This window comes from Eptatretus burgeri, chromosome 14 (genome assembly GCF_056783735.1).
Source record: "Eptatretus burgeri isolate ZD-2024b chromosome 14, Ebu_testis_v1, whole genome shotgun sequence".
Taxonomy (NCBI): Eukaryota; Metazoa; Chordata; class Myxini; order Myxiniformes; family Myxinidae; genus Eptatretus; species Eptatretus burgeri.
Window position 1 is genome coordinate 7,016,564 of NC_140974.1, and position 27,534 is coordinate 7,044,097.

General features: G+C 45.8%; 1 long non-coding RNA gene across 1 annotated transcript in view; it reads left to right on the forward strand.

Annotated features, from left to right (window-relative positions):
- LOC147012605 (uncharacterized) overlaps nucleotides 1–27,534 on the forward strand; it is a 167,729-nt gene that overhangs the window by 5,008 nt on the left and 135,187 nt on the right. The window contains exon 2 of the long non-coding RNA XR_015051010.1: nucleotides 5,901–6,097. This is a non-coding gene — a long non-coding RNA (uncharacterized LOC147012605). The remainder of the gene's footprint in view (nucleotides 1–5,900; nucleotides 6,098–27,534) is intronic.

The following is a 27,534-nucleotide window of genomic DNA, read 5'->3' on the forward strand; positions in this document are numbered from 1 at the left end:
GAGGGACAAATATCGACCAGGGCAAAGGCAGGTAGGTCCATTGATCCGCTCTCCGTGTCGGTCTCTACTCACCTTCCGAGACCCTCTGTCACTCACTCCACCCTTCCCTAAAGGATGAAACTCTACCCTTTTTGAGGTGACGAGGGTCCTCCCCTCTCTCGAGATTGTGTAGCCTTTCCTTCCTAAACTCCTTCCATCTGAGGGGCATCAAAATTCCTTCCATAACTCCCTAAGGTCATACCCAGTGACATCACAAGAGGTTGCACATCAGAGTTCAGGTCAGGTCAGGTATGGGAGCATGTGCCAGAACAGCACGTCGCTGCGTCCACTTTCCGCCGGTACTCCAGGGGCCTCCGTCTGGCCATCCCCCAGGCAGATGCCAGGCCCATCCCCATCTCCTTGAGATGATGGTCAACCTGTTACAACCATGAGGCACGTGGTCGACCCACTGGCCTCCTCCACTCATGAGACTCCCTCGCTGAGAGAATCTGGTGAGCAGGATCAGAGTCAGGAAAACGAGCCACATGTCCATACAGCCGCAACTGACGCTCACGGACTATGCAGGTAACAAATCTCATCCGAGTCTCTCTCAGCAACCGCTCGTTGGACACAAAATCCGACCAGCGATAGCCAAGGATTCTCCGAAGAGACCTGGTACCGAAGGAATTAAGTCTGCGTCTCAGATCCTTGGTCAGAGTCCAAGTCTCGCACCCATAGAGCAAGACTGGAAGTACCAAGGACCTGAAGACTCGGACTTTCGTCCTCCCGCACAGGTACCGGCAGCGCCACACCCCATGATCCAGTGAATCCATGACTCCCCAGGCCCGACCCAGACGTCTATTGACCTCTGACTCGCAGCCAGCAGAGACATGAATATCACTGCCAAGGGAAGTTAATCTCTCCACGATCTCAACATCCTCACCACAAACAGACACAGACAGGACAGCAGCATCCAAGATGTCACCGAAAGCCTGGATCTTAGTTTTGACCCAAGAAACCCGTAATCCCAACGGCTCCGACTCCTCATTCAGCACCTCGAGGGCCCCCAAGAGGATGTCTAAAGTCTCCGCAAAGATGACTGCATCATCTGCAAAGTCAAGGTCCGAGATCTTGACATTCCCAAATGACGCACCGCAACTTGATCTCTCCGACATCCTCCCTAGAATCCAGTCCATACAAGTGCTGAAAAGTGTGGGGGCAAGTACACATCCCTGACGAACTCCAGTAACAACTGGAAATAAGTCAGAGATGGTACCACCACACTTCACAGCACTCTCAGTACCAGAGTACAGTTCAGACATCAGATCGATCAGTTTTGGTGGCACCCCACGAAGACCAAGAATCCTCCAGAGGACATCCCGATTCACTGAATCGAACGCTTTACAGAGATCAACATAGGCTGCAAGCAGCCTCTGCCGAAACTCTTGTCTGCGTTTGGTGAGGACACGAAGTGCAAGGATACGGTCAATCGTTGCCCTCTTTGGTGTAAAGCCTGACTGCTCTGGACGCTGGTGCTCAAGCAGATGGTGGCGAACCCTATCGAGAATTATCCGAGCAAAGACCTTGCCCGGCACTGAGAGCAGCGTCACCCCTTGGTAGTTGTTGCAGTCTTGGCGATCACCCTTCCCTTTCCAGAGAGGGACAACAAGGCCCCTCTTCCAGTCAGTTGGGATGATGCCTGTGTTCCAGGCAGAGCACAAAACTGCATGCAACGACACGAGTGCAGCATTTCCACCAGCCTTGAGAAGTTCGGCATGGATGCCACAAATCCCTGGAGCTTTGCCCCGTTTCAACTGGTTCACCGCAGCCCGTGTTTCCACAAGCGTTGGTGGACCACAGTTGATTCGAGGGTCAGCAACAGGGATTGTAACACCCTTGACGTCCAACTCGACATTTGGGGGATCAGCCTGGTACAACCGCTCAAAGTAACCGGCCCAGCGGGCCTTCACTTCAGACTCCTCTGTCAAGAGCCTACCACTCTCTGCTTGAACTGTAGTGCTCCGAGGGATGGGCTTGGATGAACGTAATGCGCGAATTCCCCTGTAAGCGGGACGAGAATCACCTGTCCACAGGTGATGCTCTACCCCCTCACAGATTCCTCGCACATAGGCCTCCTTCCTCGCACATAGGTCCACCCTCAGTGCACGTACAGTTTTACGCCTCAGCTCCCAGAACAGCTCAGCTCTGCCATTCAGCCTGGCCCTGCGACTCTGGTCAATGGTATCCAGTGTCCCTTGAGAGACAAAATTCTTCTTTGCCCTGCGGTGAGCTCCAAGGCATCCACCGGCAACATCAACGACGGTGGTCTTGAAAGCGCTCCACAACTCTTCAGGACCCCCCAAAGCACCCAGACCCCCCAAGTGTCCACTCAGCCTGTTCGCAAACTCCTCAGCTACCCTCTCATCCCTGAGCTTGGCAACATCCAGCCTCGGCTGGGATGGTACCATTCTCCAGGATTTAAGGTGCAGCTTTAGAGTTGCTACAACAAGCCTGTGGTCAGTATTGAGGAACTGAGCACTCCAGTAGACCCTGCAGTTCTGGATCATCCTCCAACGACCGTCAATGAGGACGTGGTCAATCTCCTTTGCCACACCGCCAGTGTTGGAATACCAAGTCCAGCGATGAGCTTGTGGGCGCTGAAACCATGAACCAGCCACCCTAAGTCCATGACTTCTTGCAAAGTCAAGGAACTTAGTGCTATTCTGGTTCATAGTTCCTGACCCATGGGGACCAACACACACCTCATAACCGTCGCTATCAGTTCCAGTCGATGCATTGAAATCCCCCAAGACTAGAAGTGTATCTCGTCTGGGGCACTGATCAACCACAGACTCGAGTGTGGCGTAGAATGCATCCTTCACGGTGAGATCACTCGCCTCAGTCGGAGCATAAACAGAGACCAGGGAAATGACACCTAAGGAGTGACGAATCCTTAATCTCATAATACGCTCGTTGACCGGTGTTACCTCAATTATCATTGGGGTCAGCTTATTGGACACAGCTACAGCAACTCCTTGGGTATGGTAACCATCAGAGTGACCAGACCAATAGTAGGTGTAACCACCCATCATTATCTCGCGCAATCCGGTCTCCGAACCTCAGAGAGAGCTGCAATCCCGATGTCCAAACGCTTGAGCTCAGATGATAACAGAGACAGGTGATCGTCCTCTCTTAGGGATAGGACATTCCAGGCACCCACCCGAAGGGACCGCCTCAGGTTAGCCCAAGGAGACCGCCGTCTCGTGGATGACACCTCAGCACCACTCCGACACACTCTCCTGCAATCTGACCCAGGGATGTTACCTGTGGTTTCCCTCCTATCAAAGATTGGGGGTCCCTAAGGCTTTGCCCCAATCCCGTCATCCGCTGAGCTGCCCTGCGAAGGGAAGCTGCACAGGAGGTACTCCCACGGAGTGGGTTTTCAGATTTTTTTGCGTTTTTGCCCTTTGCGGAATGAAGGGTTTTACGGTGGCCGGAGTGCAAATCCTGCCACCAACCTCCTAATAAGAAGTGACCCAACTGCAGGAGGACGTCCGCAGACTCAGTTGGGCACTAGATATGGATGGCCGTTGGCTCACAAGGAGCTCCTCCGCCCTTTGACAGGTTTTGTTTTTAATCCTGCTGGGTGTCCATATCCAAACACCTTCCTCACCAGAAAACCTGGTGGGGGAGACGGTTTAGTCGCCGAAAACCCGACCATGGAACAGGTTAGTACAGGTTTACATGGTACCTGTAGCAGGTCACAGATCGAACCTGACCTGACATCAGAGTTCCTTAACCTGGAACCCTATTTGATTATTACAACACACCGCCGCCCACATGATGCACATTTAAAAATGATAATTCCGAAGCTAACATTTCCCTACTTATTACTTTGAGATTTCTAGCTACTCGAACACAGACTATATTACTCTATACATTTATATCTGTTCTAAGGTAATATGTACCATTTTACACCCCCTCTCAAACAACAATATTTTCTTTATATTTACAGTCTATACAGGTGTTATAATATTTTATATATTACTCTTTCACAGTACTAGTGTTATATTATGAGTGTCAATGTGGAATACAGGTTGAGTTATGGGTTTCTTTACCTGTTGCATGAGGATACTCAGAGGATGACAGCAGAGGTTAATTAGATGGAAAGAAGGCTGCAGCAGAGGGGGAAATATGGGGAGAGGTGCAACATGGGATTTATATGGACAAAGCATACAATCTGGGCAGAAGTAGGTACAAGAGACAGAAGGAGGATGATACTGATGGAGGTCAGGGGGAGTGTTTGTTAAGGCAATTGAATAGTTGCAACAGGAGGCCTGAATAAGGTGGGAGGTTATGGAGGCAAGAGGCAATGACACTTCAATGGTGGGAGATCTGGGAGATGCAACTGTTCGTGCTGAGCTTCCTGTGGCATATATCACTTCTGATGTCTTTCCTTCCCAAATAAACTTGAGGAAGTGGGTTTGAGATTGGATGAGGTGTGTAATTTGTGTAGAGGTCAACCTGAACCCTGCAAGTGACAGTGAGGAAAGGGGGTTGTTGAGGAAGTGAAGGGGATGGTGGCCTTATGATAAGCTGCTGGCGGTGGTGATGAAGATGGGGAGAAAAAACAGGTGATGGAGTGAAAAAAAAGGATAGTGTAGAAAGAAAAGAGGGACATGGTTTTGTGAGATTTGTGTGGGAGAGCCAGATTAGAAGAAGTGGGACCAAGACGAGTGAATGAGTGGGTTTATTGTTGACAGCTTGTGATTGGGATGTGGTGGCAGATCAACAGCAACAGTTGGTGTTCCCAAAGAATATCTGCATGATTCATTTGCGACTCGACACCATCATTTGGTCTGGTTCAGCAAAGCAATCATTGATATTCTCAGATCATTGTCAGTACCATGGGAAGACAATGTGGAGGAACAGCGCACATCAGAAGATGATGGAAAAGTTTTGGAAGCTTGAGGTTAAGTTTACAAAGGACAAAGGATTGTGTATATTCATTGCGGTGCATTGGTAAATCGTTTAAAATGCCTTTTTGTTTGAACTCAGGGTTTGTGTGTGGGTGAGAAAAAAAAAGTATGATGATGTGCTACAAATGGCGGTTGGAGGATCCGCACGGGTTTGGATAGAGTGAATGGAAGCATGCCGAGCGGTGCATTAAGGAATCCTGTGAGGTGTGCTGGTGGGTTGTTTTGGTGAGAGAGAGGAGTATTAGCATGTGCATGCAAGAGGGTGTGATGGAGTGCAAATAATGGAGGAGGGAGGTGAATATGGGTTTGCATGTGATCGGACAGTATATGGTGTGAAGATTGATTGAGGAAGTGTGTGGAGTAGTTTTGGTGGTGTGGTTCGGTGTGCGTGTGCACGTGAAGCATTGTGTGCATACACAGGATTATGTATGATGTAAGTAATGTGGGTATGTTGGGGGGTTAGTTTTGTGCTTCATTTTGGGAGTGTATTTCTGGGAGCAGTCAATTCTGGCAAGATCGTGGAAGTGAGCAGGGGTGTGTTCGGTGAGCAAGCAGTTTGCCAAGCCAGTCATTCTGTCAACGAAAAGCCACTCACCTAGTTACTCAATCAGTAGAGAAAGCGATTGAGAGGTTCCTCGTTATGATCGCAAAAATGGCCGCCGTAGTCCGATTCAAAACTGCACCACAACCAATGAAATGTTCAGAGGTATGATACCCTGCTATGTATACAGTACTCATTATTTATTGGCAAACTATATTTTTATTGCTACTCTACTTTTCATCCCAATTTTTCAATATATACAAACATGCAACAACCTCTCCCGCTTCAATGAACAATGGTAGTCAAACAATGGTCCGTACAGATAAGTCTGGCAGGAGTGTGGCTACTCCTTATGACTCCCCATTTATTTGTCTTTTTTCCCTCTTTCTCGTACTATGTAGCCACTGATAACACAATAAATTCGTTTGGGGAAGTTGTCACAAGAGGAACGGGTGAAACTGAAAACGACGTACTGGACAGCATTTGCTCCATGGAGACCGCCATGTTATTAAGCGGTGCCAAGTGCCCCATTCTGTTGGAGCGCTTTACATCAAGGAAGCCACTTGCTAACGGAGCTCACCACATGTCAAGATACCTGGTGAGTGTCCTGGTGGTAGTTTCTTGTGTTATTTATTTATTTATTCTGTTTTTACAGGAGTTGCATACTGGCGGTAGGGTTACAGTATTCATGTAGTCACACATTCCACCCACATGTTAAAATGCAGGCCAGGGGCAAAGAGTTGTATCAAGGTAAAAGGGCTGAAATGACAGCCGTGATGCTGAGGTCCTTCGACTGATGACCCAGGCCCAGAAGGTGTGGTTGTGGAAGCAGGTGTGTTTTATATTTATATTATATCTATCCAGGTTCGTAACCACATCTTTAGTTTTTGTTCCTTTCCCATTTCTTTGTACTTTTTCATATTTCTCTTTATTCATTCTAATTCTTTTTTTCTTCTTTTATTTTGCTCTTAATTTCTCTTTCTTTACCTATCTGTCCAGAGAGAAGTGAATTCTAACAAATTTCCTTTTTTTTTGTAAGGTTCACTTGGCTGCCCCTGCATGGGTTTGACGGTAGTGGAGTCGCGGCTGAAACCCGAATCCTAACCTGGTTCCTCCTGATGACTCCATCTCTGCTCTTAATGCTTCTTCAGGTTCCTTCTGATGACTCCATTGCAGTATTTAGTCTTTCATTTAATGATATCATTACAGGGCCCAACTCGTCTTGAAAGTTATGGCCGTTTCGCCAGGACCGCTCGGATCGCTCCGTAACCAGAGTACCATCATGATCTCAGGTCCAGGAAGGCGCACGTCCTCCATGACTGTCAATGTTGAGGAATGCTCCAGATTTTTTCCTTCATATTCGGTCAAACGGAGATTTTATGATTTCCAATTTCCGAAATTCCAAAATGATTTCCGAAAATGGTTGCAAAGGTCTTCCTAAAAGAGAAAGAGAGAAAGAGAGAGAAAGAACAAGAGGTCATTTGCAGCTCGTACTGAACACTCCTGTGGGGTTTGTACAAACGAAACACTTTATATTGCGTTATGGTGCTTCACCAAGCATTGCAAATTCAAGCATCCTCTTGGAATAGGATGTCTATTAAGCCATAAAAGGCATCCTTCACAGTATAATTGTGGCGCCTCCCGCAGCTGGGTGATGTTCTCTTAATTGCATTACAAATAGCTTGTGGAAGCTGCAAGCTGTCTGCGAAACGCCTTTCTTTTTTTTTCTTTTTCTTTTCTTTTTTTTTTGCCTTCACACCATTAAAAATCCCATAAGCCGCATTGACTTGATAATTTCCTCTTTGTTTTAGCTCGCGGTTTGCGCGAAAGAAATATCACTTTGTTGCAGAACACTTACAAACAGAGCTGTCATCTTTCGTGACGTTCACGGCAAACGATTCTCATCCTGCTGACACGTTTATGGCCAATCTTTGGTTCTTTTTTAATGACGTGGCAGAAGCAGAACGGTTATTAGCTCGTCAATGTTGGCACAAAACTTTGGATTACGGGATCGTAATGAAATTGCGAGTGGAAACAAATTAAAAATTTGAGCATGCAACATTTATTTATTTATTTGATCCACCCAAAAAGGTGATCCATCATCCAATTTTTGGCTGTTTGATATATATATATATATATATATATATATATATATATATATATATATATATATATATATATATATAATTTTCTTGTTCAAAAAGGGGTGAAGCACCATAAATGAAGACCTGCACGTCGTGAAGGCTTTGGGCGCTTTTCTTTTTTTCCGATCACACACTGATCTTTACTGTTACAGCCTTGGGAATCTGCCGGCTTGTCAATACAGTACATCGTATTGTACTGCCAATGGCGAAAAAGGTCATGCTAATAGATCATCGCCGATGGTCCGTGACTTCTATACCTTGTTATAGCAGGCTATTCGGCGTGGCCTGTTTATCATCATGGACACTGAGCAATCTGTGACCTTACTCCATTGTCGTCGTGCAACGCGTTTTGCTAATGGTGCCAAGCGTGGACCTTGCTGCTCAATTTCAAAATGGCAGATGATTATGTAACGTTAGCACCGAATGTCCCCCACTCTGGTCCAGGGCATGCTGGGAGGTGTATTATTATTACTATTATTATTTTTTTTTTACCACCGGTCATGTCCTACTTCACGTCCTGGAAATAGCAGCCAGCACTCTGTTGCAACATTATTGCTTTCGACATCTGCTTTAGAAGTGCATGGATCATTAGCCTGGTGATCGCTGTAGCAGGAAAAGAAAACCCACCAACGATGAACACGAACCTCCCTGATTAGCCTTTTTACACAAAGGCAATGGATTTTCTTTATTATTATTATATAACACATCCACTCCATCGATTCGTGTGGGAGGGAAGAGAAAAAGCAGGCGAGGAAGGGCAAAACCTCAACTTCACCAAGCAAGTCGATCAGATTCACCACATTGCCCTTTCCAGGATGTCTGCGACTGCTGGAGCAGCTTCCTGGGGAAGGAGACACCCATTGGTATGTGGGATTTGAATGACTTTGTGTAGTGTGATCTGGAAGTGGATAATGGTCTGATCTTGGCTGTTGCCATGTCTGGTCCACAATAGAGGTGGACATGATATTCGTCTCAATCGATGACTGACATGATAGAGCAAATAAGAGATTACAGAATGAGGGGAGAGGAGGGTGCAAATATCAGTATTTCTTTGAAGGTGCTGAAATCTGAAGATGAAGAAGACTGAGCAATTTAATACTTTATAGACGTACTCACATTCTAATTATATGTACTTTATAGATGTACTCACATTATAACGTACTTTATAGACGTACTCGCATTCTAATTGTACATACTTTCTAGACGTACTCTCATTCTAATTGGACTTACTTTATAGACGTACTCACATTGTAATTGTACATACTTTATAGACGTACTCACATTATAAATGGACTTACTTTATAGACGTACTCACATTATAATTATACATACTTTATAGATGTACTCACATTCTGTGCAGACAAACAGACATCCAAGACGATGACATCGTGCAGAGCATGAAACTTGCAAAATCCATAAAATAAATTTGACCTCAAAAATAATTGGTGGTTGAATTCAGAGACCTCATTGATATGCAAATCCTCTTCCAATTTCAAGTCAATGGGACGAAAATTGAGGATTTTAGAAACGCCACCTTCATTGTTTACCTTGGGCCTATGTTGACCTTTTGGTTAACGTTGACCTCAAAAATAATTGGCGATTTAATTCCTTGACCTGAAGTATAACTCCTCTCCAAATTTCAAGTCAATCATATGAAAATTGAGGATTTTAGAAATCTCACCGAAGATGTTGATATTTGGCCGATGCTGACCTTTTGACCTTTTGAACTCAAAAACAATATGCGTCTTCCTTATGAGAAACTCTCCCATGTGGTGAAGTTTCATGAAGGTCGGTTTAAAATTGTGACCAGCAGGCGATAATCAGACAGACCGACAGACAGACAGACAGAATAACAAAATCGACTGACCAATCGACTTGCAAAATCTTTGATTTGGCAAGTAATAAATAAACGGATCTAAATGCAATGCCCTCTCATTTGGCGAGGGTAAAAAGATTTCCTTATGACATATTATCATATACTGGATATGCTTATTAATCCAGGTAAGCCTGTCTTTAGTCCACTGCAGGATGAAGGCATCTCATGTTGGGAGTAATGGCCTTCTCGTCATGCTTGCCAAGTGCTTGTTGGTGAGGCAGTTAGGGCAGGTAGTTCCAATTTATTCAGCATGCCAAAGGTAGCTCGCTTACTCCACGTAAATGACCCCTATACCCGTGGGATCAGCTAATGCTGGCAGGCGGGAAGCCCTGATTAACATCCATCTTGGGGACAGTGCACCTTGGCCTAGAGCGAAGCACCAATCTGACAGATTGTAGTTGGGTCAGGAATCAAACCCAGAATAGACAGCTCAGAGGTAAGTTGCTTCCTTCGTACCATCCAGTCAGACATGTAGGTTTGTATTTTTAAAAACAAGCAAATATCACCTGTCGCTTCACTGACGGGAATGCTAAATAGGAGAGGGGTGGCAAAGAGAGAGAGAGAGAGAGCGAGAAGGGAATGGGAGCGAGGAGGGGTGGAGGATCGGGGAGGGCTGGCGGAAGGGAAGACAATGTGAGGTGAGAGGAAGGGAAGGCAGACATGCGGTGGAGCGTTAATTACCGCCCAGATGCATCTGGAGACAAACACTGCCTGGACACATCCATAGACAAACACCGCCCGGACGCGTCTGGAGCGAAGCTGGCTGAAGGCATATAACGTTTGGACACGTCCACAGACAAACTCCTGTCTGTACATAAACACCGCCCAGACACGTCCAGAGACAAACACCCCCCCCCCAGACATAACCACCTTCCGGATATGTGCAGAAACAGAGAGAGGGGAGAGGGGAGAGGGAGAGGGGTGTACATCAAGGATGGGACATAGGGAGAGAGAGGGAGAGATGGAGAGAGGGGGAGAGGGAGATGTGCTTTATGAACAAATCACACACACACACACACACACACACACACACACACACACACACACACACACACACACACACACACACACACACACACGCACACGCACACGCACACGCACACGCACACGCACACGCACACACACGTGCTTGGCTGATATCGAAAACAACCCAAAAATCATGGGTAGCTTTCACTGAAAAACAACATTGCATTTATATAGACGTTTCACGAATATGTTCACAAACATTAATCTTTAATAGCAGCTGCGAGGGATGGGTGTAAAAAAATTGGTTCGGTAATTTAGAAAACACGTCAATACTGTAAACGACTCACTCATGGTGACGGAGCATGAACCACTCGCTCAGGGTGACGGAGCATGAACCACTCGCTCAGGGTGACGGACCATGAACCACTCGCTCAGGGTGACGGAGCATGAACCACTCGCTCAGGGTGACGGAGCATGAACCACTCGCCCAGGGTGACGGAGCATGAACCACTCGCTCAGGGTGACGGAGCATGAACCACTCGCCCAGGGTGACGGAGCATGAACCACTCACCCAGAGTGACGGATCATGAACCACTCACTCAGGGTGATGGAGCATGAACCACTCGCTCAGGGTGACGGAGCATGAACCACTCGCTCAGGGTGACGGAGCACGAACCACTCGCTCAGGGTGAGGGAGCATGAACCACTCACTCTGCATGATGTGGCGAGCAAAAGCGTCCGCTGTGAGTGAATGATTCGCTCAGATGTATGTAGTGCAGTTCAGCTTTCGACTGTAAGGCGTTCGGCAAGTGGCTTGAGCACTCATGCAAGCACACCAAGTAAATGGTTGATAAGGAACGGTTGGCCAGGCTGTCGCTGCATATCATGTAGGATCCTTTTAACTTTAAACCCCGTATTCACCACGCACATAGCAGTTAATGAAATAAAAAAGAATTTGTTCATAATTGCAGCTTCATGCAGAACAACCCTGGAGACATAGTAAAGTTCAATCGCCCATGAAATAAACATTGCAGATAACCCGCCATCTTTCCTGCTCATCTGTGCATGCTTCACATGGTACATTGGTTTGTGGTCCATGCAAACGTTATGTTTTTTTTTTAAACGTCCATTTTTTTTACCAGATTTGCTTTGATTCCCCATAGAGTACCTCACGAAACCTCCGAAAATATAGACACATATCTGGCAGACGCTATGGATAGGCAGTCCATCAGGGGGATTGGGGCAAGGTCGAGCAGTGAATGCATTTTATCATATAGTTCAATGAAGCTGGTCAATTTTGACACATTCCTTAATTTTTTTTCACTCAATATAATTCCCCAAACAGTGGAAAAAGATACCGTTAATACTTTGGAAATTACACATTTTCTTGTGTATCGATGGAGATGGAGTGAACATAGCCTTGCTTGCTTTAAGTAAATATGTATATTGGTTTAGTTATAAGATTCGTTATTTCTTTAAATGATCAGATTTAACAACAGATTTCATCGCTTATTTGGTCCGAACGATATCCGATTCTCAAAACAAAATTAATATTTTGATGATATGCTTTAATTAGTCGGTGAGAGTAAATTATGGAAAATCGTTTCACATGTTACATGAAATCACTCCCAGCTCCTAATTTGAAAACTACAGTCCTTACAATAGCGATTTTAACAGCAATTCATAGCGATGATGAACAGGCATTCAATATGAGTGAGGAAAGTGAAAAAAAACTTTATCGTTAAGAAATCTTTTTGGCCTGTTCCAAGTTCCAAGTCCAAGTTCCAAGGTATGGTTGAGCAGGCCAAAAAACATGACGGCTTCAGACCCCAGCGAGGTTACCCAGGAAATGCCTTCAGACCTCAGACAGCGAGGTGGCCGAGGATTGCCTAATGAAGGATATAATTAAATAAGGCCGTTAATTGTCTTCAAAAGGGGTATTTTAATGAACCCAAACACCCAATTTTAATTATTGCACTTCCTTCGCATTTTCTTCATATGCATGCAAAGTTTCAGGCTTCTAGGTTTTATAGTTTTGGAGTTGTGGAGGGCACACACACACACACACACACACACACACACACACACACACACACACACACACACACACACACACACACACACACACACACACACACACACACACACACACACACACACACACACACACACACACACGCACGCACGCACGCACGCGCACACACACACACACACAGTAATCGAATACAGTTAAAACCAGTTTAAAACTCATCAATATTTCATACAGATCAAAGCGTATGTTTATAAGAATCCTTCCTTCAGGTCAAGTACAAAGCATTTCTTGTTCGTCATTGGCCATTTCTGGCAGGACCACCAAAATGACCAGATGGTGTAAGTTTTGGAGGGTTGCTATGACAGGTCGCATGTGGTCGATATGTCTGCAATAAGAAGAGTGTTTTCATTGAAAGAAGGTGAGAACCCTCAAGGATGATTCACGTACGATGTTGTTTTGGCTCGCTTTTATAAAATGGTGGATTTCTCTTTTCGACAAGGCCGTGGATTGTTGGGAGAGTCATTCTGGAATGAATGACCAGTTTTAATTTTTGGCAAATAAGCTTTGTTGATCACTCTATTAGTCATTAATATACCGAAAGAAGCCACGAACTGCAAGTGTATTCCCTCTGGTATTGTGTTGGCCTGCTCTTATAAGAATACCTTGATTTCTCCTGAAATCTCTCTCTATCCTCGACAAAGTGGTTATATCTGTATTCTCTCAAGCAACATGGTTCTCAATAATATAGACACAGTATTTCTTCAATCACACACTCGATAGCCAGAGGTGGTGTTTCTGATAATCGCAAATATTAAAGAATGAACACTGTCTTAAACATGCAAATAGGTCTAAATGGCCACATATAGGCACAGGGTGCAGATGGAGGGCTACCAAACCTCTAAGAAGTATACACTTTCACCACTTGTACATTATATTCGTATAATTAACCAGCAGAAACCTGCGGAACATCCATTCAATGCAAAATGTGACTTCAAGTCCTCAACTCCCCTCCCCCACCTCCCAAACCCAAAATCATCACCCCTCCCCCCCTCTCAAACTTCATGTCATCAACCCAACTCCCAAACCCGAAGTCCTCAACCTCCCCCTCCCAACCCAAAAACTTCAATCCGCAGCCCACTCGAAGCCTTCAAACCCTTGCCCCACTCCCACCACAACTCCTCAGCCTCCCCCCTCCCAACCGAAAGTCCTCAATCCCTCACCCCACCCAAGTCTCAACCTCCTCCTCCCAACTCTGTCCCATCTTCCCCCCCTCACTCTCTGAACCCCAACTCTCTGTCCTCCCCTTCCCCCTACCCTCCTCCTGCTCAACAAAGTGAAAGGGCATTCTTACATGGAACATTACCTATTCAATATCGTGTCACCACAATCACCGAGTTTGAAGTTGTATTATTAGGAGGTTGGTGGCAGGATTTGCACTCTGGCCACCGTAAAACCCTTCATCCCGCAAAACATTCTCGAAGCATAAAAAAAATCTGAAAACCCACTCCATGGGAGTACCTCCTGTGTAGCTTCCCTTGTCAGGGCAGCTCACCGGATGACGGGATTGGGGCAAAGCTTTCGGGACCCCCAATCTTTGATGATCAAGAAATTCTGCATAATTCCCCTAATCAAGAAATTGCATAATATTCATCCATTCCACCATCATCGATAACAGAAGAGCAAGTGATGTCAAAGAATACACTGTGATTTGCTGTAACCTTAACAACGGATTCAGGATTTGAATCTGAAACTGCTGGATAACTAAACGGAAGCTCAGTCTGTTGAGCCAACGCAGAAAACAAAGAGAACAACGACAACAATTTGAACTCTCTGCCCTCAGATCGACATTTATCTGATACAATGTAAAGTTGGAAGAATAATTTTAGTATCGCACAGTTGCATTTTAGCGTGTACAAAATCATTCACTGTGATGGGTTCACCTGCAATCCAAATTGTTCCAGCAATCGCAGTCTTGCCACACCTGGTGGGAGCGAGATCTGTGTCTGGTACACATTCCCATTCCATTCCTTACCTCCTAAATGACGGAGTCATGCTGGATACAGTTTGAGACAAAGCAGAGTTTTTCAACTCTGCCCTTCACGCAAAAGGCCAAAGCCCCTTCCTGGACTCACCTTTTATCCAATTGCACAATGCTCTTTACAGCATGTGGACTTCTTCCTTGCCGGAGTGAAGTTTCTTACTTAGCTCATCACCTCTTAAACAACTAGTGCTGGTTACATAAGTGCTCAAACCCTCTCTGCTCTCTTTCACAGGACTTTCTTGAGTGGGAAACTACTTCGTGCTTTCAAAATTGCTAATTCTAACTTCTTGTCAGATCGTTGCTGTTGTTGTTGATGTTGTTGTTGCTGTTGCTGATGCTGTTGCTGCTGCTGGTGGGAGGTGAGGATACACAGTGCAGCATGTTAAAATTGGTTGTTAATGTTGTTAATGACAGTTTGAGTCTATGGTTAGATGGCGGTGCTGTGTAATGGACATGTCTACAAGGTAAAGTGTTTATCGTTTAATATATCATCATATAAAGTTGTGGATGATAAAAGTAATTCACATGTAGTAATACTTTAAGTAAATGGTATAATTAAACAAGTTTGAATTAGGATATTGCATCGTTGTGTTGACTGACTGTGTGGATACAACAACTTTGAGATTGTGGGTCCATTGATGTTGAGTAATCTACTGATGTGGACCGGCGACTGGGGTTGTGGATCCGCTGTTTGGAGAGGTTCTGGGCTGAAAGGATCGAAACCTCGACGAGAAAACGGTGCCCAGCTGATGACCCGGGCAGTTGGCAAATCAGTAAATTGCTTGTAAGTTAAGGTTATAACTTCAAATAAAATAGCTTTTGTAAGTACTTACCAGTACATAATATATCCGTATTTGTGTGTTTATATATGTGTGTTTGTATGTGTGTGTGTGTGTATATGTATATGTATGTGTAGGTGTGGGTGTACGTGCATGTGCATGTGTGTATTATTTGTCTGGCTTCCTTCTTGGGACTACAATGCAGTAATTGGTCTTCGTTTTGATTGCTAATCTCTGATAAGCAGTTTGGCTTCTGACCTGGCCATTCCACCTTGGATGTGTTACTCCTCCTGACACAGCAATGGTTGGTTGCCAGGAACCACAAACAAGAGTTAGGACTATCTTTCTAGTCTATCTTTTCTCCAACAACATCATCTAAAATCGCCAATTTGATTTTAGGCGAGGTCACTCCACTTTGGTCATGCTGCTTCACCTCCTCAACCAATGGATGGAGGCCCTCAATGTCAGACATGAGATCAGGGCTGTCTCTCTGGATGTATCACATGCTTTCGATAAAGTCTGGTATCCTGCCTTGCTCTCCAAACTCTTTGCCTATGGCATCTCAGGTTAAGTCCACACATGGCTTACTGAATTATTCTACTCTCGTAGCCATCATGTGGCTGTCAATGGAATCCTTTCATCCCCTCTCCCTGTCAAGGCTGGAGTGGCCCAAGGCAGTGTTCTGGGCCCAGGTAGGCATCCTCCATCATGCAAAGTTCTGCCTTGGCACACCTGGAATCCGATCTACCTACAAGGCTTTCATCTGCAGCTTGATGGAGTCTGCTCTCCCCTCTGGCCTGGCCCCCCTGCGTCACACTGTGCTCAGCTTGATGCTGTGGAAACCAAGACCTTTAAGATTATTGGAATCTTCCATGATGAAGCTGAGTCTATTGACCTATCAATTCACCATCACAGACAGGTTGGTTGTTTCTCTGTCTTCCACTGCTTCGTTTTTGGTCTTGCACCCTCTACTCTTTCTGTGCTTTGTCCCCTCCCCCCAGATATGGTCTACCATCAACTCCCTTCTGATGATACTACCTAAATCCAGCATCACTACTCTCCTCCACTCATTTGTTCCTCTTGTTTTTCCCACCTGTGGAACCAACTTCCTCATCCTCTTCAATCTCATTCTTCCCTCCAGGTCTTCAAGACAGCTGTTCTCCATGATCTCAGATCATCCCCAATCAAAACTCATGATCTTTTCTACCCTCATTAACCCCACTCCAATCCTCTTCCTTCCAAATTTCCAGTTTTTTCCTCCTGAGAGTTTCCTTCTGTGTCCATATTGTCCACTCCATGCATCCTCTCCAGCCCCCCATTTGTTTGTCCGTCTCCCCCTGTCTTGGCCTTCAGCTTTGCTGTTGATGTCCCCTCCCCCCTCTCTCAACTATTCCTTTGGTCCTGTTGTATCCTGACGAATTCAATGTTACCGTACCCACTTCTCCACGAGCCTCGACTATCTTTCCCCAAAAATATTCTCTCGAGGCTATAATACTGTCTGGCATCCAGCCTTTCTTTCTAATTTGTCTTTACTTTGTATTCAGGGCACCATGCTCAAGTGGTTGTCCATTTTCCTCTGTGAATTGAAATAGCAGGTGGCCTCTGGTGTCTTTTCCCACGATCTATCTCTTCAGGCTGGGGTTCCATTATGCATTATGCAGCATCTTTGAAACCTTCATTATTATTGATATATTTCAATGGTCTGCCTGATTCTCTGGAAAAGCAACTTTACCATTTTACCAATGCCTTTCATCTTGGATGCACAATGTTCCATCACGGTTGTGAAAGTCTGACCACTGCTGAATTCCTTTTGTCAGATCTGGACAACATAAGCTGCTGGTCAACTATTTGAAACATGACTTTCAACATAAGCAAGTCACAAACTCTTACACTGTCTCTCCACAAGGATTTGGCAATCAAACTATCCAATCAACTTCTTTGGACAGCCACTGAAAGAGGTATCATCCCTGGAATCTCTTGGCCTCACTATCTGCCATGACCTTTCATGCGAGTATCATATCACCAAGCCAGCATCAAAGACCAGCCACCGTCTGGATATTCTCCATCGAGCTAAGGAATTCCTGAGCTGCACCAAGCCAGCACAGTGAATGAGGCTTTTGTGCAGAGCTCCATGGAGTATTGTTCTCTGGGCTGATGCTTCTTCTTCTCACCTTACTCTTATTGAGGAAGTTGAAAGCAATACCTTCCACACCCTTGGCCTCTCAGGTAGGGGATGGATTCCAAAGGACTGCCACTCTGTCATTGGCACCAGGTTGGTGAGCTCTCTACTTTATACAAGCTTACATCAGGCCTTGCTCTTCCTGCTCTTTCTAATTTCTGCCCTCTCCAAACCACCCCAGGTTATACACATTCCTCTACAAAGTCTCATCTGCTCACCCTCGAAAGTGTAGGTTGCTTTCCCCCCTCCATTCATTCATCTCCAATTGCACTGCCCATCACTACCTCATGCACTTGCACATGCATGTCCACAACCTCTGCTGCATATGCTGATTATTTCCCAGTCTGTTCCTCTCTGGGCCATTGCTACTCGTTTTTTTGTGTTATGACTCCTTTTCTCTTTGTGTATGCAGTCCACTCCTACACTCATTGTTAGTGTTTGAACCTGGTGCCCTTTGTCATTCAGCTGCATCATGAGTCTATAGTCTCGAGTCTGGACCCTTATATGGACATTAAAAAACCAACCACTGCATGTGATGTCGGTAGAAAAATTTATAGATTAAGGCAAACAAAAGAATAATGATAAAGTTCGTAATTGACAGAAGTATGTTGATGCCAAAAGCAAGTTTAATCTTTCAATAACACGAGCAATTTGCCCGTGCCCGCACGGGATTCTAAACCGGGTCGGGATGGGGGAAGCAAAAATGCAAATTGCATCTTTCGTCATTGAGCCGGAAAGCTGGGAACAACAATTCGCATTTATTGCCATGTCTGACCATGCAATTTAAATGCTCGAGATGCTCCATGGCAGCGAGGTGCTCCACTTGAAAAAGTTTGTTCGATATATGTAGCTTTTTGATGCCTAGGGTCCGTAATAAAAATTATATTGGTGTCAAAGCCAGTGTGACCAACAGCAAATTAAAAGTGGGATTTAGAGCAAACAAATGCATGGGAAAAAAACTGTAACGACACTCTGCGACGTCACCAGATCTGCCTCTGCCCACATTTTTACATCATTACAATACTTGTACCAAGTTTGGTTGAAATTCATGAACACAGATTCAAAAAATTAAATAATTCTGGCTGCCAGACCATGCGTCTAATCAGGTTGAAATTTAAAACATTTATTCCCAATGACTACTAGGTCATAATTGTGAAGCCTCACGTCGATTGACGAAGTGGTTCAAGAGAAATAATTGTTGTTTTTTTAAGATATCTGCTCAATCCAATATGGCTGCCAGACTATGTGAGCAATTAATTATTATTCGTGAACACTGGTATCCCCAAGGATTGGGGAACATGTGTGTGAAGTTTCTCCTCGATCTGGAAGCTGTTCTGGAGAGGAAGATTTGAAAAACTTTATTCTTCAAAAAATCATAGCTGCCAAACCATTTGACTGATGACGTCATAGGTGGAGGAGTTTTTGTTCCTCATGGATAGGCAATCATACCTGTAAAGTTTTGCCTCGATCTGTTCAATCATTTTGGAGAAGAACATTTTTGAAGGTTTTTTTATGTAAATAAAAAATATGGCTGTTGAACCACATGAATAATGACGTCATCAGGTTCCCACTCCCCCTCTCCATCCCCCATTACAATTATTCCCTAGATGACCCTCAAAATGTTCATACTGATTGGCTAAAGTGTTCGATGTATGCAGTTATGACGTCATACCGAAGCCACCTATGACATCATCCAAAATCACACATTTCCCCTGGGGAGTACTTGATATGTGTTCAGTTTAATTTTTTTTCCATGGAGCAGTTTTGGAGATGTTGAGCTCCAAAATGTTTTCTTGTTTTCAACATGGCTGCCACCCCACATTACATGACATATGACGTCATACTTATCATTAAAACATTCTACATGAGTAGTCGCACCGATGGTGAAAATTTTGTGTCAACTGGAAAAGCGGTTGCAGAGAAACCAGAAAAAATGAGCATTGTCAGACATACTGACGGACAACTTGAAAACATCATGCCTCCGGCGACTACATCAGAGGAGGCATAAAAAGTTAAACACGGGCTACACTTTTCTATATCATAGCAATAACCAAGAAAATAATTCTGAAACCATAAGGTTTATCAAAAAATAAAACTTTACTTTTGTAAATCATGCATGTTTGACAAATAACGAGTCAAATTCAAAGGTTTTGTTGATTTTTTTTTCTTTAATCACATCATGAGGATGTCTGTAATACAGTTGTTTCATATCAAAAAACCCACAACCTCAGAATGTGGCCGTTAGCAACACCATGTGATGTCGGGATCAAGATGAGGGAATAATGACATCCAATGATGTCACAATGGAACGAACATCTCAAAAGGTCAATAATGTGTGTTAGAAGCCTGGTGTTGACTTTGAGGTTAGGGTGGCTGACTTGGGATCCGAGTTTGGGTGGCTGACTTGGGATCCTCGGGTCCTGAGTTCGAGCCCCGTTTTTCCGCTGAATAAGTACCAGGTGGGGTTGACTCAGGTCGGCAAAATGAGTACCAGTATACTGGTAATAGGGACACTGACTGCATCAGCGGCATAGCTGTGTCCCTAACCAATGATGCAACCAGCAGCCAGAAGGGAGAGAGAGAGAGAGAGAGAGAGAGAGAGAGAGAGAGAGAGAGAGAGAGAGAGAGAGAGAGAGAGAGAGAGAGAGAGAGAGAGAGAGAGAGAGAGAGAGATAGAGATAGAGATAGAGATAGAGATAGAGATAGAGATATATAGATATATGTATGTAAGCACCTTTAGAATGAATGACTGCTGCACCCTCCTCCTCATCCCCCGAAGAAGGCACCGGGTAGTATCCAAAAGGAGTTTTTGCCAGTCGTGGTGTAAAGCAGTCTCCAACTGTGCCTAAGCCTGCATAGGAGGGTCCATTTTCTTAATTATATGCCCAAGAATGTCCCAAATATGCTCTATTTGGATTTAAATCGGCATTCCTTGCTGACCTGGGCAATGTTAAGATGGCAATGGTTTGCAAGAAGTTAATAACTGCATGAGAATAGTTGAGTCTGGCATTGTCAACCATGAATAGAGGTCTTGTGAGACGTGAGTGGTCGTCAAAATGTGGAATAACACCATCCAGAATATCCCTATGGTTCCTTTTGTTTGTCTGGCACAGCTATCAATAGATGTAGCAATATTGTTATCTGTACTCGTAGCTATGTACGGACACCAGTCGATAACAACAAATGCACTTTGGAATATTTTGGAGATTTTCATCTCTATGGGATCTGTTTCTCCTCTTGCCATTTCCTATATACAGCTGTTGTGTCCCAGCAATGGTTTTCTTGATTCTAAAATCGAAACCAGGAACAGGTTCATCTACTTGGCATTCCATTCTGAACCAATGGTTCATGATGCTTGGAAGTGAGCTTCAAATCATAAATAATGTGTTCAGTATTTGTCTATTTTCTTCGAATGTGCTTGTGATTAAAATTTAAGTACACTGATGTCTACTCATGTCTTTGTCATGCATGTGATTTATTTTATATACAAGCACCTCAAAATGAGCCTTACATTGGGCTTACAGGATGGTGCTGACAAGATGCACACTCGCATATCAGCTGTCGAGCCAGGGTTTGAATCCCGACCCAGCTCTAAACCGTCATCCCGGTGTTTCACAGGCATGGTGATTCATCAATGTGTGTGCCGTCCCCCGGATATAGTTGGTGGACCTTAAACATCCCATGGTATCCTTCATGAAGAGTAAGCGAACTATCAGGTCAGGTCAGGTATGGGAGCATGTGCCGGAGCAGTGCGTCGCTGCGTTCACTTTCTGCCGGTACTCCAGGGGTCTCCGTCTGGGCATCCCCCAAGCAGATACCTGGCCCATCCCAATCTCCTTGAGATGCTGATCAACCTGCTGCAACCACGAGGCACGTGGTCGGCCCATTGGCCTCCTCCACTCACGAGGCTCCCTCACTGAGAGAATCTTGTGAGCAGGATCAGCATCAGGAAAACGAGCCACATGTCCATACAGCTGCACCTGATGTTCATGGACTATGCAGGTAACAAATCTCATTTGAGTCTCTCTCAGCAACCGCTCCTTGGACACAAAGTCCGACCAGCGAGAGCCAAGGATTCTCCGAAGAAACCTGGTACCAAAGGAATTAAGTCTCTGTCTCAGATCCTTGGTCAGTGTCCAAGTCTCACATCCACAGAGCAAGACTGGAAGCACCTTGGACCTGAAGACTCGGACTTTAGCATTAGTTGGTGGATATTAAATATCACATTGTGTCCTTTGTAACGAGGGAAATTATCTCCGGCATCATGGTTAAATACAAAATCCCTGCCTGGACTGCAGACAGTAAGTGTTGGACGCTTCTTGACAACAGGTCACACTGCTTTCTGTCTTCGTGTGTGGTTGTTGGCTTGTCAGCAGCTTCTACACCATAAACAAATTGACCAGGGTATTTGTGGTACCCAGTCTTGGGATGCTAGGATTGCATATTCAAGGATTAAACACAGCGTTTCTGCAAGTAGACAAAACGGCAATTTATTTACCACCACCACGGCCACAGCCAGTTGGCAAAAAGCCTTGACAGCTGACTTGGTGATGTCATTCACAGTGCCTTCAGAAAGTATTCACACCTCTCGAATTTTGGCACATTATGTTGTGTTACAGCCTGAATTTAAAATGGATTGAATTTTAAATTTTTTTGTCACGGATCAACACGAAATACACCATAATGACAAAGTGAAAACATGTTATAGAAATTTTTACAAATTAATTTTAAATTAAAAGTCAAAATGTTCTTGCGTCAATAAATATTCAACCCCTGAGTAGATACTTTATTGAAGTGACTTTTGCAGTGATTACAGCTTTGAGTCTTCTTGGGTATGTGACCTACGACGTCAGGTCAGGTATGGGAGCATGTGCCAGAACAGCACGTCGCTGCGTCCACTTTCCGCCGGTACTCCAGGGGCCTCCGTCTGGCCATCCCCCAGGCAGATGCCAGGCCCATCCCCATCTCCTTGAGATGATGGTCAACCTGTTGCAACCATGAGGCACGTGGTCGGCCCACTGGCATCCTCCACTCATGAGACTCCCTCGCTGAGAGAATCTGGTGATCAGGATCAGCGTCAGGAAAACGAGCCACATGTCCATACAGCCGCAACTGACGCTCACGGACTATGCAGGGAACAAATCTCATCCGAGTCTCTCTCAGCAACCGCTCGTTGGACACAAAATCCGACCAGCGATAGCCAAGGATTCTCCGAAGAGACCTGGTACCAAAGGAATTAAGTCTCCGTCTCAGATCCTTGGTCAGAGTCCAAGTCTCGCACCCATAGAGCAAGACTGGAAGTACAAAGGACCTGAAGACTCAGACTTTCGTCCTCCCGCACAGGTACCGGCAGCACCACACCCCATGATCCAGTGAATCCATGACTCCCCAGGCCTGACCCAGACGTCTATTGACCTCTGACTCGCAGCCAGCAGAGACATGAATATCACTGCCAAGGTAAGTGAATCTCTCCACGACCTCAACATCCTCACCACAAACAGACACACAGGACAGCAGCATCCAAGATGTCACCGAAAGCCTGGATCTTAGTTTTGACCCAAGACACCCGTAATCCCAACGGCTCCGACTCCTCATTCAGCACCTCGCGGGCCCCCAAGAGGATGTCTAAAGTCTCCGCAAAGATGACTGCATCATCTGCAAAATCAAGGTCCGAGATCTTGACATTCCCAAACGATGCACCGCAACTTGATCTCTCTGACATCCTCCCTAGAATCCAGTCCATACAAGTGCTGAAAAGTGTGGGGGCAAGTACACATCCCTGACGAACTCCAGTAACAACGGAAAATAAGTCAGAGATGGTACCACCACACTTCACAGCACTCTCAGTACCAGAGTAGAGTTCAGACATCAGATCGATCAGTTTTGGTGGCACCCCACGAAGACCAAGAATCCTCCAGAGGACATCCCGATTCACTGAATCGAACGCTTTACAGAGATCAACATAGGCTGCAAGCAGCCCCTGCCGAAACTGTCGTCTGTGTTCGGTGAGGACACGAAGTGCAAGGATACGGACAATCGTTGACCTCTTTGGTATAAATCCTGACTGCTCTGGACGCTGGTGCTCAAGCAGATGGCAAAGAATTATCCGAGCAAAGACCTTGCCCGGCACTGAGAGCAGCGTCACCCCTCGGTAGTTGTTGCAGTCTTGGCGATCACCCTTCCCTTTCCAGAGAGGGACAACAAGGCCCCTCTTCCAGTCAGTTGGGATGATGCCTGTGTTCCAGGCAGAGCACAAAACTGCATGCAACGACACGAGTGCAGCGTTTCCACCAGCCTTGAGAAGTTCAGCATGGATGCCACAGATCCCTGGAGCTTTGCCCCGTTTCAACTGATTCACCGCAGCCCGTGTTTCCACAAGCGAAGGTGGACCACAGTTGATTCGAGGGTCAGCAACAGGGATTGTAACACCCTTGATGTCCAACTCGACAGCTGGGGGATCAGCCTGGTACAACCGCTCAAAGTAACCGGCCCAGCGGGCCTTCACTTCAGACTCCTCTGTCAAGAGCCTACCATTCTCTGCTCGAACTGCAGTGCTCCGAGGGATGGGCTTGGATGAACGTAATGCGCGAATTCCCCTGTAAGCAGGACGAGAATCACCTGTCCACAGGTGATGCTCTACCCCCTCACAGATTCCTCGCACATAGGCCTCCTTGTCCACCCTCAGTGCACGTACAGTTTTACGCCTCAGCTCCCTGAACAGCTCAGCTCTGCCATTCAGCCTGGCCCTGCGACTCTGGTCAATGGTATCCAGTGTCCCTTGAGAGACAAAATTCTTCTTTGCCCTGCGGTGAGCTCCAAGGCATCCACCAGCAACATCAAGGACGGTGGTTTTGAAGGCGCTCCACAACTCTTCAGGACCCCCCAAAGCACCCAGACCCCCCAAGTGTACACTCAGCCTGTTCGCAAACTCCTCAGCTACTCTCTCATCCCTGAGCTTGGCAACATCCAGCCTAGGCTGGGATGGTACCATTCTCCAGGATTTAAGGTGCAGCTTTGGAGTTGCTACAACAAGCCTGTGGTCAGTATTGAGGAACTGAGCACTCCGGTAGACCCTGCAGTTCTGGATCATCCTCCAACGACCGTCAATGAGGACATGGTCAATCTCCTTTGCCACACCGCCAGCGTTGGAATACCAAGTCCAGCGATGAGCTTGTGGGCGCTGAAACCATGAACCAGCCACCCTAAGTCCATGACTTCTTGCAAAGTCAAGGAACTTAGTGCTATTCTGGTTCATAGTTCCTGACCCATGGGGACCAACACACACCTCATAACCATCCCTATCAGTTCCAGTCGATGCATTGAAATCCCCCAAGACTAGAAGTGTATCTCGTCTGGGGCACTGATCAAACACAGACTCGAGTGTGGCGTAGAATGCATCCTTCACGGTGAGATCACTCGCCTCAGTCGGAGCATAAACAGAGACCAGGGAAATGACACCTAAGGAGTGACGAATCCTTAATCTCATAATACGCTCGTTGACCGTTGTTACCTCAATTATCATTGGGGTCAGCTTATTGGACACACTTACAGCAACTCCTTGGGTATGGTAACCATCAGAGCGACCAGACCAATAGTAGGCGTAACCACCCACCATTATCTCGCCGCAATCCGGTCTCCGAACCTCAGAGAGAGCTGCAATCCCGATGTCCAAACGCTTGAGCTCAGATGATAACAGAGACAGGTGATCATCCTCTCTTAGGGATAGGACATTCCAGGCACCCACCCGAAGGGACCGCCTCAGGTTAACCCAAGGAGACCGCCGTCTGGTGGACGACACCTCAGCACCACTCCGACACACTCTCCCGCAATCTGACCCAGGGATGTTACCCCGTGGTTTCCCTCCTATCATCAAAGATTGGGGGTCCCGAAGGCTTTGCCCCAATCCCGTCATCTGGTGAGCTGCCCTGCGAAGGGAAGCTGCACAGGAGGTACTCCCACGGAGTGGGTTTTCAGATATTTTTTGCGTTTTTGCGTTTTGCGGAATGAAAGGTTTTACGGTGGCCGGAGTGGAAATCCTGCTACCAACCTCCTAATAAAAAAGTAACCCAACTGCAGAAGGATCTCCGCAGACACAGTTGGGCACTAGATATGGCTGGCCGTTGGCTCACAAGGAGCTCCTCCGCCCTTTGACAGGTTTTGTTTTTAATCCTGCTGGGTGTCCATATCCAAACACCCTCCTCACCAGAAAACCTGGTGGGGGAGACGGTTTAGTCGCTGATAGCCCGACCATGGAACAGGTTAGTACAGGTTTACATGGTACCTGTAGCAGGTCACAGATCGAACCTGACCTGAAACCAAATTACGACGTCATAATTATCATTAAAACATTCTACATGAGTAGTCACTCCCATGGTGAAAATTTCATCTCAATGTGACAAGTGGTTGAGGAGAAAAACGCAAGTTCTGTGCAGACAAACAAACAAACAAACAAACAAACAGACCCAAATGCAAACCCCTCTCCTCTGGAAAGGGTAACACGTTCTGGCGAGGGTCTGCAATCTCTGATTACTCTTTCCAGTTTATCCCTTAGTATTGTTTCCTTTGTGGGGTGTTGGTGGGGGGACTGGATTGTCAGGCTTTTGAACCCTGTATTAAGTACATGTGGATAGGGATAAGTGGATCTGTTAGTTTGTGCACCACCAAGCGACCATGTTGTAACCTTATATAGTGGATATAAAGGTTAAGATATCTGTGAGCCGTTTTGATAAGTTAAGGGTGTTGTTATTTTCTTGTTTACCCATCTAATGTTACTGGTCATTGACATTAATTAACCTTGCCAAAGGAGAGCGTATTGCATTTGGGTGCATTTGGTTGTCTCTGTCTGTTTGTCTGCACAGAATGTGTTCACATCGGCCACAAACGCCACCTAATGGTAGCCAATAGTACACACTCTCTTTTTTTTCAACCAAGTACCTGCATAAAGTATGCACAATTAGAATGTGATGACGTCTATAAAATACGTACTATAAAACCACACGAAACCACATCTGGGTGAGGGTATGTAATGTTTGATTGCTCGTTACAGTTAATTTTACTTTTGTCGTGTATCAACAGCAAAATGATCGGATAGGACTCGTGACTTTTATCAAAGACCAGGGGTGTTGTCCATTAGCAAGTCCTTGGTGAATGTTGTTTCGTTCTTTTGTCACTGATCTTTTAAAGAACATACTCGTTTGAAGTCGTTCAACATTCCACTATAATGTCATGTACAGTAGATAACTACCACAAGCTTGTCTGCATCAAAATGCCTGAAAACCTCGAATTTAGGACCAAACTTTATCCTCTATATCTCTTTGCTGATGACTCCACCCTCTGCCGTACAATCTGTCATCCCTAAGATCTGCAAGCAGCAGCTTCTTCATTCACTGCAGATCTGGGTAAAATCACAAACTGGTCCAACACGTGCAACACGTCTTTCAATCCTGACAAATCTCACAATCTCACTATGTCTCTCCGAAAGGACCATCAGGAACCCCCCCCCCCCCCGCATCTACATTCACAACAATCCTCTGGAAGAAGTCCTTTCAATCAAGATTCCGGGTCTCACTATCTGCCATGATCTTTCCTGGGAAAGCAACATTTCAAAACTGGCCCCAAAGCCAGTCGCCGACTGGGAATCCTCTGTCGTGCAAAGTCCTTCCTCGGCGCACCTGAGCTCCTGACCACTTACAAAGCTTTTGTCCGCAGCCTGATGGAGTACTGCTCTTCCCTCTGGGCGGGTGCTTCTGTCTCCCACCTTTCTCGGCTTCACGCTGTGGAAACCAAGGCATTTCGGATCAATGGCATCTCCCGCGATGAGAATGAGTCTTTGGGCCTCTCACTCTCTCACTGCAGGCAGGTCGGTTGGCTTTCTGTCTTCTCCCATCTCCTCTCCGGTCCCACCCCCCTGCCCCCTCTGCTTCTGTCTCCCACCTTTCTCGGCTTCACGCTGTAGAAACCAAGGCATTTCGGACCATTGGCATCTCCCGCGATGACAATGAGTCTTTGGGCCTTTGAC